At 38.8% G+C, this 14,303-nt stretch overlaps 1 protein-coding gene across 2 annotated transcripts in view; it reads left to right on the top strand.

Moving 5' to 3' along the window:
* LOC126331808 (tRNA N6-adenosine threonylcarbamoyltransferase, mitochondrial-like) overlaps positions 1-14,303 on the top strand; it is an 85,967-nt gene that overhangs the window by 8,533 nt on the left and 63,131 nt on the right. The gene's annotated exons all lie outside the window — the stretch shown is intronic.

Raw genomic sequence — 14,303 nt, forward strand, 5'->3', positions numbered from 1 at the left:
TGTTTCCCCATCCCTATTGGTGATGGACGATGACCCACTTGCGTGATCCTCCACAATGACAGTATCCCTTCTGGGTGTTTACCTTTATTTAACTCCAAGGCATTTTCCCCTCTTAAAGGGTTGACAGTACTATCCTTACTGTTCTTAAGGCTGGTAAGAATTTGCTGTCCCTCAATAGTTACCAGTCAGTCTGACCAATGTTCGCTGCAAGTTAATAGAATTGATGGTGGCTTGTCGGTTCAGTTGGGTACTTGAAACTTGGGCATTCTATCTACTTGCCATGTGGCTTTCAATAGGGTTGGTCTCCTATTGATCATGTGCTTTGACTGGAAACCGCAGCCCTTTCCTCAGTGCCACCATATTGTCACAGTTTTCTTCACTCTTCATAAGGCCTGTGACACAGAATTCCGTGATCACATTCTACTTACAATCCATCAGTGGGGTCTTTGGGGCCCCCCTCCAATTTTTATTCACCAGTTCCTGTCCCCAAGTCTTTCAGAGTTCATGTTAACACCTTTCTCAGCTCTCCACAGACTCGGGAGAATGGTGTTCTACAGGGCTGCATACTAAGTGTCCATTTTCTTATTCCTATTAATGAATTTGTGGCCTCTGCAGGACCCCTGCTCTGTACCCTGCTCTCTATGTGGTTGATTTCAGTATCTGGGCTAGCTCCCACTCAGTGGTCTCTGCAGAGCAACAGCTCCATGGTGCCTTCTGGCCCTCTTCCGTATGGACACTCTTGCACGGTTTCCAGTTCTCTCCCATTAAGTCGAGGGTGGTGCATTTCTGTTGCCGCATTATGGTCCATCCTGATCTGGAGCTCTACCTTGTTGCCCAACACCTGACCATGGTCCCCCAGTTATGTTTCTCAGGTTTTCTTGTGGACAACAAACTTATTTGGTTGACTCATATCTGCCTTCTGAAGGTTAATTGTTTTTAGAAACTCAATGTCCTTTGGTTCCTTGCTATACCTTTTGAGGTGCGGATCATTCTACCCTTCTCTGTTTTTATCAAGCATTAGTTCTGTTTCATCTGGACTATGGTTGTCAAGTTTATGGATCAACTGCCTCTCCCACGCTTCTTCTTTTGGACACAACACACCATCTTGGTATCTGTTTAGCCACCGGCACATTTTGTGCTAATCCTGTCTATAGCCTTCTGGTTGATGCTGGGATCCTTCCCCTTCCGGTTCAGTGCTCCCATCTCCTGGTTTCCTATGCCATCACTGTCCACTCTTCTCCTGCTCACCCTTCCTCTTCTGTTCTTTCCATGGCTTTGGGACATCACTCACCTGCCATCCTCCATCTACATCTACGTGATTACTCTGCTATTCACAATAAAGTGCCTGGTAGAGGGTTCAGTGAACCACCTTCAAGCTGTCTCTTTACGGTTCCACTGTCGAACGGCATGTGAGAAAAATGAGCACTTAAATTTTTCTGTGTGGACCGCGATCTCTCTCATTTTATCGTGATGATCCTTTTTACCTGTGTAGGTGGGTGCCAAGAGAATGTTTTCGCGATTGGAGGATGAAACTGTTGATTGAAATTTCGTGAGAAGATTCTATCACAATGAAAAATGCCTTTGTTTTAATGATTGCCACTCCAATTAACATATCATGTCTGTGGTATTATCTCCCCTACTTCATGATAATACAAAAAGAGCTGCCGTTCTTTGCACTTTTTTGATGTCATCCGCCAGTCTCATCTGATGTGGATCCCACACTGCACAGCAATACTCCAGAATAGGGCGGACAAGTGTGGTGTAAGCAGTCTCTTTAATAGACCTGTTGCACCTTCTAAGTGTTCTGCCAATGAATTGCAGTCTTTGTTGGCTCTACACACAACATTATCTATGTGACTGTTTCAATGTAGGGTGTTTGTAATTGTAATCCCTCAGTATTTAGTTGAATTTACAGCCTTCAGATTTGTGTGACTTATCGCGTAATCGAAATTTAGTGGATTTCTTTTAGTACTCACGTGAATAACATCACACTTTTCTTTATTCAGGGCCAACTGCCACTTTCCACACCATACAAATATCTCATCTAAATCATTTTGCAATTCACTTTGGTCATCTGATAACTTTACAAGATGGTAAATGACAGCATCATCTGCAAACAATCTAAGATGGCTACTGAGATTGTCTCCTATGTCATTAATATAGATCAGGAACAACAGAGGGCCTATAACACTTCCTTGGAGAATGCTGGATATTATTTCTGTTTTACTCCATGACTTTCTGTCTATTACTACGAACTGTGACCTTTCTGACAGGAAATCATGAATCCAGTCGTACAACTGAGGAAATATTCCATAGGCACGCAGTTTTTTTAGAAGATGCTTGGGAGGAACGGTGTCTAAAGCCTTCTGGAAATCTAAAAATATGGAGTCAATTTGATAACCCCTGTCAATAGCACTCATTACTTCGTGAGTATAAAGAGCTAGTTGTGGTTTGTAAGAACAATATTTTCTGAATCCGTGCTGACTACGTGTCAATAAATCGTTTTCTTCGATGTACTTCATAATGTTCGAATACAGTATATGTTCCAAAATCATACTGCGAATCGACGTTAGTGATATGGGCCTGTAATTCAACAGAGTACTCCTACTTCCCTTTTTGGGTATTGGTATGACCTGATCAATTTTCCAGTCTTTAGGTACGGATCTTTCTGTGAGTGAGCGGTTGTATATAATTGCTAAATGTGGAGATATTGTATCAGCATACTCTGAGAGGAACCTGACTGGTCTACAATCTGGACCGGAAGCTTTGCTTTTATTAAGTGATTTAAGCTGCTTTGCGACACCAAGGATATCTATTTCTATGTTTCTCATCTTGGCAGTTTTTCTTGATTGGAATTCAGGAATATTTACTTCGTCCTCATCGGTGAAGGAGTTCTGGGAAACCATATTTAATAACTCCACTTTAGTGGCACTGTCATCAGTGACTTCACCGTTGTTATCACGCAGTGAAGGTATTGATTGCGTCTTGCCACTGGTGTGCTTTATGTATGATCAGAATGTCTTTGGGTTTTCTGCCAGATTTAGAGACAGGGTTTCGTTGTGGAGATTATTGAAGGCATCTCGCATTGAAATACACACTATACTTCGAACTTCTGCAAAACTTCGCCATTCTTGGAGAGTTTGCGTTCTTTTAAATTTGGCATGGTTTTTTCGCTGCTTTTGCAACAGTGACCTGACCCATTTTGTGTACCGTGGGTGATCAGTACCATCACTTATTAATTTATGTGGTATATATCTCTATTGCTGTGGATACTATCTCTTTGAAATCGTTCCACAACTTTTCTACGCTTATATGATCAGATCGGAAGGATTGCAGACTGTTTCTTAAAAAGGCATTAAGAGCATTTTTATCAGCTTTTTTAAATAGATATACTTCGCGTTTCTTTTTGATGGGATTGGGCTGTGCCTCACTTCTCTCCGCGATGATCTCAATCTCCTCTCCTTGTCCTCTATCCCCTGTTTTGTCCCAACCACCCGCCCTTCATTAGTTCCTTGGCTCCGGTTTCGGATGGATCTCTTCGAGAGTCTGAGAGCATCCATCGCTCCAATGGTGTTTCATTGTTTGTTCCACCTCCCGTTATGTGAGTTTCCCCAATGCCATTGTTTTTTTACACAATTGGCTCTAAATCTTCCAGCCATGTGGGAATGCCATCACATCTCCCGTTGTCATGGAACACCATGGCTTGCCTGCCATGTATATGGTGTTTACTGTTGAATTTATGGCCATCTATTTGGCCCTCTGCTTTATTAAATGATCCTCACCCCTAGGAGCCTATCGCTTGGTATTTTCTTGGCCACCCCTTGGTCTCTACCATCCAAAGTCTTCTTGCCAATCTTGGTGATACTACTTGTTCAGTTGACTTCCTTTTGGTTTCCGGGCATTTAATGAACTTGCTGATTGTCTGCTGTGGGGGTAGTCACCTACCCACCCTCCTCTGTGACGCCTCCAGGGACAGATTTGTGGCTTTATATCAAATATCTATTTGTTCAGTCATGGGACAGCTCTTTGGGGCCCTACCCTCCTGATCAGTAAACTTCGTGCAATCAAGGAGACACTCTTCGCGTGGCGTCCTTCCCTCTGCCTCTCCTTGTGGGACTCTACCATCCTTTGCCATCTTCATATTGGCCATTGGCCGTAGGAGGTTGACCAATGTGTTTTTACTCTGCAGTGGGACCCCCCGCCCTGCCACCATCTTTATAGTTGTGGGCCCCCACTGCCCACTGGTAGTCATCCGTATTTTGCTGGACTGCCTCCACCATTTGGCCCACCACACTAAATATGCCCTCCTACCTTCTTGTCCTGTGTTGCTGGAGGACAGTCGCATGGTTATGTGTGTCCCTGGTGTTCTTCGCAAAAGTGGTGAGTTTTGTCACATCTTAAAAATAAGTTAGTATGTAGGTAAATAGCAGATGAACAGCAACTATAAAGCATAACTGAGAAGGCTGAAGCTTCTTTCAAAGTAGCACCAATCAAGGTTGAACAGTGGTTAGCACACTGGACTCACATTTGGGAGGGTGCCAGTTCAAATCCCCACCAGGCGATCCAGATTTCGGTTTTCTGTGACCTCTATAAATTGCTCCAGATTAATGCTGGGATAATTCGTTTGAAAATGGGACAGCTGATTTCCTTCCCCAACCTTTCGTAATCTGAGCTTGTGGTCCATCACTGATGACTGCACTGTTGACAGGACATTAAACTCAAATCTTCCAACCTTCTCTCAAAGTAGCGGGTATTTATCTAATTTACTCCATTAAATTTAGCTCTCATAAGAATGAATAGCATTATTCATTATAGTAATAGTTTGCTGAAATGAAATGAATGAAATGATCGTATGGCATTGTGAATGAATGAATGAATCAGATCTTTAAAAAGCACGTTATGTATAGTCATAAACAGTGGTTCATGACTAAGCTGCTCATGTTCCTTCATCTGCTTTCAGTTCCACTTTAGTGTATTTTTGTATCAGCTATATTTTTTTAGTATTTCATTATGTTACCATTGTCTTATGATTTTCAGTTTCTGACTGAAATTTTTGACATGCTGTTGTATGGGCACTAATGACTGTTACTAATGAGTGCACTAAAATGAAACACTGAAGAACTAAGAAACATGCCTTGAGTCTCTGATTAGCTCCAATGGTAGCTCAAGTTGAAGGCTTTGAAATGAACACAAAATAAAATCTGTATACAGAGTGTGCAGGGAAGCTAAGCCTAAATGGTTGCAGAAAAATGTAAATGAAAAGAAAGAAGGAAATTATCTCATGACACATTCAGCATATAGAAAAACCAATTTACAGCATATAAAGAAGCCAATTTACAGCATTCAGTTACATTAAAGTGAAGGTCTGAACGTTAAGAGTGCAAGAGAAATTCCACTGTTAAAAACAGAGTGCAACCATTCCCATTTTATTAAATATTTCTCTTGGCTATCAGACTAATGAGAGAATATGGGTGGTGATTACATCCAGATCCGTAGACAGTTACTGAATTTTACTATGTGCCTGAACTGACCTGTGCACTGCTTCCTTTGCTTAAAGGATTTATATTTAACAATATTTCTGAAATGATAAGTCACTTGTTGAAAATACAGTTCATAGTTGGTCCATAGTTTGTCTCACACACAGTAACATAGTACTTGTTCCATCTAGACACAATGGAAAGTTTAACTTGAGAATTACATTCTCAAGAATTAAACAGACTCACTGGCTCACATAATAATTCCTTCCAGTATCTGATAATGTTGATAGGCACCTTAACATAATTCAAACTTCTCCATGTCATTAATGGCGGGCACCCATGTAATATTCCACAATGTCTCATGCTTTTATAACTTTCAATATTTTGCAAATATTTGTACAAAACTTCTTCCACATTTATACAAATGTTTCCTTTATACACTGTGCTACTCAAAACCTTAGTTATGCAAATACTTATACATAAACTTAAACTTTCTCCAACACTGAGGCCACAGGCCATCCTTCACTGCCTATCTATCCAACTCTAACCTGCCTCTCTTGCATTGGCCAAGCACATGTGATCTAATATGGAACTCCCTGTCTGTTAGTGTGAATCTGTTCCTTATGGAAGGCCAATAATATGGCATACACTGGAAATGGTGGCTGTGACCAATTGCTAGTAAGGGGGTTGACAATGGTACCATTACAACAGGAGAGACAGGTAGATGGAAAAAGCATGTTCTAGGCCTCTAGGGGCGGGGCAGTCTGCTAATGTGATAGGAGAAAAAATAAATGCAAGTTGATTTGTGAGACATAGGGGACCTAATATTAAAGTCAAAGTTTGGTAGAACTTAAGAAGACTTGTGATCTAATAGGATAGGAGTGAAGATTACATTTCTTCAAAATTCCTGTAATCATTTTGGGAAGTAGCAACCAAGTGACTGTTCAGTTTGGTGTATGGCATTGATGAGACTGGAAACATATGATCAGACTTTCGGAAAAATGTGACGATGACACAGTCATGAAGATATAACAGGAAGATAAATGTGAGAACTGTTGTAAGTCAGGCATCCTAGTTTTTAACATGAATAACATCTAGAAGAATGAATATGAAAATTGAGGGTATATTAGGCAATGATCAGTTTTTCGTTAGATAATAGTACCAAATGGCAATTTTGAGGCTGCACTTGAAAATGGAAGCAAAACTGTAGAAAAATCAAGACCCCTTCATGGGAGTTGTCAACAAAGAAAAACGGTTTAAGGATATCCGAAATTTCCAGGAAAGTTAGGTGTAAGCTATAGGGAAAGATGGGTGATTATGGAATGACTACGATGATGTTAGAGTGAGCTGCAGAGGACAAAACAGAAGGAGAAGTCAGGGACTGGAATGTATCTAATAAAGAATTGAATATCAAACAAAGGAAACTCCAGGTAGGAGTATCGACAATGTAGGAAAAGACGCTTACTGTAAAGAAGACACGTCAAGTTGCAGACAGGAACAACTGATGAAGACTGTGGCAAGAAGCATATGTGAGTGACTTTTAATTGTGCCTGTCTGCAACTTGTCATGTCTTCTTTATGGTAAATAATTGAATATGTTTGGTATAAATGCTACCCTGTTTACTCAGTAGAGGAAGTCGTGGGATGTAGTGTCAAATCATAGGAGTGACAAGGGAAAAAAAGTCTCCTACAATGGGACCATGTATGTAATGGTGAAGCTGGTTGCCAGCGTGCCCTCCTAAGATATCCAAATAAGAAGCAAGCTGCACAACACCCATGAGGAATACTGCTCATCCTTCCATTCTCTACCTTACTGGAGGAACTGGAAAGTTGAAATGAGAGTCCATTCTCCACTAGTACATTATTTTTTATGCGGTTGCATAATTAAAACTGGTAGAAACATTGGAGCCTATATGATGGATAATGTTTTGAATGAGATAGAGATCCTTCTCCCTGTTACCTAGTTGTTTGATGACAAATGTCACACTCTCCCCTCTCTTTTGTTTAAATTTGTCCTTTCCTGACTTATGAAAATTAGGATTAAAGTTACTGTTGGTATATACACAGATGGACATAGAATTTACTGTTGTCAGAAAGTGTCCAAAGAGTCATCATAATCAAAATATGGACTACATGTCAAACCAAATGGGAAAATAAATGATAGATGGGATGGTGTAATCATGTTAGGTGACAGCTACATTCAACTGCAAAAAAAGTGTAGATTGTATATTGTTGGCCCGCCGGAGTGGCCAAGCAGTTGTAGGCACTACAGTCTGGAACCGTGCGACTGCTACGGTCACAGGTTCAAATCCTGCCTCGGGCGTGGATGTTTGTGATGTCCTTAGGTTAGTTAGGTTTAAGTAGTTCTAAGTTCTAGGGGACTGATGACCTTAGAAGTTAAGTCCCATAGTGTTCAGAGCCATTTTTTGTATATTGTTTGAATGGTGACTGACAGCAGAGCAAACATTGTTCTAATATAATCAAACAATTGAGAATCCAGGATGGAATATTGACATTATTATGAAAAGAATAGAGTGCTACTCACCATATAGCAGAGATGCTGAGCTGCAGACAGGCCCAACAAAAAGACTGTCAAACAAGCAAGCTTGCAGCCGAAAGACCTCCTTCCGAATTGGAAAGAACACACACACACACACACACACACACACACACACACACACAAACAAATGCAACTCATACATGCCTGTGTGTGAGAGTTGCATTTGCCTGTGTGTGTGTGTGTGTGTGTGTGTGTGTGTGTGTGTGTGTGTGTGTGTGTTCTTTCTAATTCGGAAAAAGGCCTTTGGGGCACAAGCTTACTTGCTGGACAGTCTTTTTGTTGTGCTTATATAGTGAGTAGCAATCTATCCTTTTCATAATGGAATATGTGGAAAAATGTAAGTTAATGTAGATGAGTACGAAGATCAAACCTGTAATGTACGGATACAGTATTACTAGTGTTCTGCTTGACACAGTCAAGTTGTTTAAATATCTTGTGTGTAATATTGCAAAGCATATGAGATGGAACAAGCATGTGAGAACTGTGGTAGGGATGGTGAGTGGTCGACTTCTGTTTATTGGAAGAATTTTATGAAAGAGTGGTTCATCTGCAAAGGAGACCACATGTAGGATGCCGGTGTGACCTATTTTTGTGTACTGGGATCCATACCAGGTCAGACTGAAGGAAGACATCAAAACAATTTAGAGGCGAGCTTCTCGATTTGTCATTGGTAGGTTTGAACAATGTGTAAGTGTTACAGAGATATTTCAGGAACACAAATGGGAATCTCTGGAGAGAAGGCGATGTTCTTTTCAAGAAACACAATTGGTAAAATTTAGAGAACTGGAATTTGAAGCCAGACTGCCAAATGATTCTACATCTGCCAGCATACATTGCACTTGAGGACCATGAAGATAAGTTACGAGAAGTTAGGGTTGATATGGAGGCATATAGATAGTCTTTTTCCTTTGATCTGTTTGCTAGTGGAACAGGAAAGGAAATGACATAGTGGTACGGGGTACCCTCCACCACGCACCGTGTGTTAGCTTGTGGAGTGTCTGTGTAGATGTAGATGTTATCACTGTTCTTGCATATTAAAACATATATTGAATTCACCACTTGTCATGTTGACGAGTGATATCTTTCTAAGCTTCTTGGCTATGAGAATGTTAATTGATGAATGCATTTTCATACTATTTAATGGTATGGAGAGTACTGTGCAAAAATGGAAATAAGTGGAATTACAGGATCCCTTTCAGTTATTGTTGTGCTTCCTTGTTCACAAAACATAAATATTAACCATAAATAAAAAAAAATTATCTCTTGTCAAGCCACTACATACTGTTTTGACTCAAGTTACACCTAACATGTTGAAATTAAGAGGGAATTTACTACTTTCTAGTTTTAGTATTTATACGGTTAGAATGATATTTGTCATAGAATGGCATCTTCTTTTTCCATGTTGAGTGAATACCATTGCTGTATTTTTTTGATCACTTGCATTTCCAGGTACGTATGATTGTGATCTCTGTTTGGTTGAAGTGAGTGACTCTTTAAGTGTGTAAGGACCTCAGTTTTAGTAAGCATTTTTTTTAAAGGAACTGAATTTCTCATGGCACACTAGGTGCCTAATAAAATACTTCCAAGTATTTTTCCTACATTTTTTCTCAAAGTATTCTAATTTAATTATTTTTCTTTCATTTTCTTTCTCTTCGTATTGTACTTCTGAACCAGCGAAATTCACCTACCTCTTAAAGAGTCACTTGCCAAAGTTTAATGCGTAGCTGTCCAATATGTACACCTGCTGTTTTTTAGGTGTATGTTCTAGCCATTAGAAAGCACATAGTCCATTTCATTCGGCCCAACTCAGTTCCTATTCATGTTCGCTGGCTGCAGGTATGTTGTCAGTAAATCGTATCGTGCAGATTTTCTGTCAATGACAGACAACTCTCACACCAAGATAGTCTTTTACATCTCTCATTGCTTGTTCTGTATGCAAATTAAACATCGGTGGTAATAATGAGCAACATGTGCAATTCCTCCATGTCCCCCCCCCCCTCCCCCACTCCAAACTCTGCTTCTATTATTAACTGCAATGCGAAAATTGTCTCCCTGTTGCCTCCTTTTCTCCTAAAATCAAAATGATCCCCATCCTAACCTACTTTCAGTTTTCCCTTTCATTCTTTGATAACGTACTCTTGTGAGTATTTTTAATCCATGTGATACTAGACTGTTGTGCAGTTATTTTCTCAAAGTCTATTGTTGCTTTCTTTGGAAGAGCATAAATTATATTATTTTCAAAATCTATCAATTGAAAACATATAGTCTGAAAATGAGTCTGTGATCATATTTTGGCACTTTATTTTACAGGTCCGTCTTGATCTCACAAACTTTTACACTTCACTATCACCAGTTTCGGCTACTGTCATCTTCAGATGAGCACTTACTAACTAGCTACATGTTTAGTTAGATGTTGATACAACATCTGAATATTTTATGATCTGAAGATTGCAGTAGCCGAAACCGGCAATAGTGAAGTGTAAAAGTTTGTGTACACAAGATGGGCTTCCAAAATAAAGTTTTCAAAATTGAACTTCCCCGCTTAGGTAAAAGGGCTTCTTATTCCACTTTTTGGTCTGATGCCCACAAAATTTCCATTGGTCTTTCTTCAATATCTGAGTGTTTGTTCCTTCTTAGTTTGTGAAAAGCTTTTCAAAATTCAGGAAACATTATTGTATCTTCCTTCTGATCTTCTCGCTCCATGCCCATATTTTCAGTTGGCTTAATTTCTCCTCAACAACTGTAAATTTTCTCAAGGTAGTTTTTCCATAGTCTCCCGTTATTTTCTGCTTCCATTATCCAGGTATCTTTGTAAAGTGCTTATTAGGCTGCCTGCAGCATCAGCACTACTGTGTTTCATTTTGTATTTATCTTGTATCTTCCCTCCATCAATTCTTCTTTAGATTTTTTTTACATTTCTGGATATATCATTTTGACTGACCTATATTGCTGATCTTCACTTTCAACATTTTTACATTTGCATTGTTTATATATTAATTCCAGTATCTTGTCTGTTATACATGGCTGCCGCTTTTCTGACATTTTTAGCCCTAGCACTTTTTCTGCTGCATTTACAACACCTCCTTTAAGCAAATTCCATTTGCTTTCCACACCAGTAACTCCTTGAAGTGCAATTTTGCTTTTGTCACTTGCTCTTTTGAGATAACATGAATTTGTCATTCCTTCAATTTGCTTAGGTTCCAATGTTTCAGCTGCTTTCTCTGTAATTTGTTGAATTTTGACTGGCTTTTCATTGGTACTACGTTATGGTCACCATCATTAGATTATTCTTAAACCTTTAACTTGATTTCTGAATTCTTTCACTTAAAACATAATGGATCTGATATCTCCTTTTTTCTCTTCTCAAGGGGTCCTCAAAAAGTGTGTGCACAATAATTAACATGTGCTTAACATAGAACTCTATTACCCTCTCTCCCCTCTCATTTTGCTTCTCAAGACCAAACTCTCCCTTTATTTTGTGTTTTTTGTATTTACCTGTGACTGCATTCCACTTGTCCATTACTACTAAATTTGCATTCCCCTTACTGATTGTTATGGTGCAGTGGTAAGACACTGGACTCTATATTTTGGAGAATGTTGGTTCAAATGTACGTCCATCCATCCTGATTTACTTGCTAAATTGCATAAGGCAAATTCAGAGATAGTTCATTTGAAAGGACAGAGCCAGTTTCCTTCCCTACTCAAAGTTTGTGCTCCACTTTTAGTAACCATGTTGTTGAGCGAATGTTAATCTCTAATCTTCCTTTTTCTCACACCGTCTTTAACATAGTTTATGAGTTCATTAATATTATCATACACTGCCTCAATTTCACTGTCATCTGCATCTGTTCTTGACATATATGCTTGTATGATTACAATATGTGTTGAATATCCATTCAGTTTTGGCCTTTTTTTGCCAATAACTTTTTACTGTATTATCAGTTTCCTTATTCAGTACTATTGCTACTCCTCACCGTTGCCTGCCCCAGTGGGTGTAATCCTGTTTCTCCATAAAAATTAAATAAAATATCAAGCTTAAGGGGGGTAGGACATCTAATGGGCCGACTTGGAGCAGGTGAGGCACCACAGGACATTTTAATTTCTACTGTCTATACTTTTACAAATAAATTCATAAAACTTTGTCAGCATGACCAGGAAGGATTGAGGACTCTCACTCATGGCAGTGGAAGTTCAAAAACGTAGCAAAATACCTTTTTTTTTTACATGTGAAATTTCAACATTTTTTTTCACTTACTACTGGTTGCATTTGTTTCTGTAGGTACACTTTTCGTCCTAAGTAAGAGAGATTCTTTGATGAATTTTGCACACCATACAAGCAGTACTTACAGGTGTATGAAACTCTAGAATTTTCCAAATCTATTAAAAACTGTGGTAAAAATTGAGATAATTAACTATAAAATTTGAGTTTTTTCTAAACATGAAGTTTAAAATGTAACAGTTCATTAATTTTTTCATAAATTAAATAAACTCTAGAGTTTCATACACATGTAACTATAGTTTTAATGCTGTGCAAAATTCATAGAAGAATCTCTCTTACTTAGGAAGAAAAGTGTACCTATAGCAACAAATGCAGCCAGTAGTAAGTGAAAAAATGATGAAATTTCACATGTAAAAAAAAAAAAGTATTTTGCTACGTTTTTGAGCTTACACCGCTATGAGTATGAATCCTGAATACTTCTTGATCATGCTTTCAAAGTTTTATGAATTTATTTGTAAAAATATAGACAGTGGAAATTAAAATGTCCTGTGTTGCCTCTCCTGCTCCAAGTCGGCAAGTTTGACTCCCTACCCCCCTTAAGTAGTGATTAAAATGAAATTAAGTTTCCCAGTAATAGTGTGTGACTGGAGTGGTGAAACATTTAAATCATTGGCCACTATATTCGGTGATTAATTATACCACTGTTTGCTGATTTTTCTGTGATGACCTAAAAGTAAAGACTTATCAACTTCTTCATTAAAACTTTTCCAAATATTTTACTGCCATTGTGATGATGCAGTCACATACTTGGAAGAGTTTAAATGGAAATGATAACAGCTGCAAAAGCCTACACTTGCAATTACTGATGTGTTATTTAGTCTGCCAGGCACTACTGTGATGTTTCTGTAACTTACACGTAAAGATTGAGATTATGTTTTGGCAGCTAGTCCCAGCATGGAAATTCTAACATCTGAAGGAAGCTATTTAAAGGATATAAAATAATGTATGTAATGTTTGGCTGTAAAATCGATAGTATATAATGTTGTTTTATTCACAAAATGATTTACACGTATCAGTCAGACAAATCAATGTATATGTGTAAGCTTTCCAACAGCACCAATAATGGTATCCTTCTGTCTGCATTTGTCATGCTCTTCCTCCTCCACAATGATAATTGAAATTGCAGTGAACAGCAAAGGCACTGCCAGAGTCATCCTTCTTTCCTAATTATCGCATAATCCATGAAATTAAACAGACTTCTGTACTGCCAGTGACTGATATTGCATTATCTTTCCAAACACTGTTACCATATCTTTTGGTAGACACATTTTATTTTTCATGGCTGATTAAAGTTTTATGGTAAATTTAAACTGTAACTTGGCAGCAGGTTGAATCTGGAAGTACAGGTATGCCAAATATGTGCCAACAACTGAATTATGTGAAAATGATTCATCATAATACAATCTGAGTTTCATTTCTTGTCTATGTTTTAAAATTATTGCAAAAAAATTGTAAAAAATAAAGCCTTTACATTTGAGTGTTGCAGACACATCAGATTATTTAAGCAATTTTTGTTTGCAATGGAAATACACAATTGCAGTGTCTGGGCTCATAAATACCACTGCAATTTATTTTGTAATCCACCAATGTTAATGGTATAATTGATAAATTTTCTTTTGTGACTCCAGCTTCAATCATACCCCTCTCCCCATCCTAATCCACTGCTCCATGTCAATGTGTGATGCAGACAACTCTTCCCATCTGTGGTCAGTATGAGCTCACTGGTACTATGTTTTTGTCCTGTGTGCCTGCCTGCCTCTCCATGCCAGTCACCAGCTATGCTTCCCCAATCTTTCCTCCCGCTCCCCTTCTCCTTTCTCCGTCCACCTGCTCCACTGCTCAATAACCCTTTACCCTAGTTGAGCTGTAATACTGGAACAGTTTTATCAGTAGCTGTACAGTTCTACATGTATGTCTGAAGAAGGCTGTTCTGAAAGTTAGCAACATTCTCAGTCTTATTGATGGGCTTTGCAGCAACTCAGTGTCTC

Source organism: Schistocerca gregaria, chromosome 2 (assembly GCF_023897955.1).
Source record: "Schistocerca gregaria isolate iqSchGreg1 chromosome 2, iqSchGreg1.2, whole genome shotgun sequence".
NCBI classification, from domain to species: domain Eukaryota; kingdom Metazoa; phylum Arthropoda; class Insecta; order Orthoptera; family Acrididae; genus Schistocerca; species Schistocerca gregaria.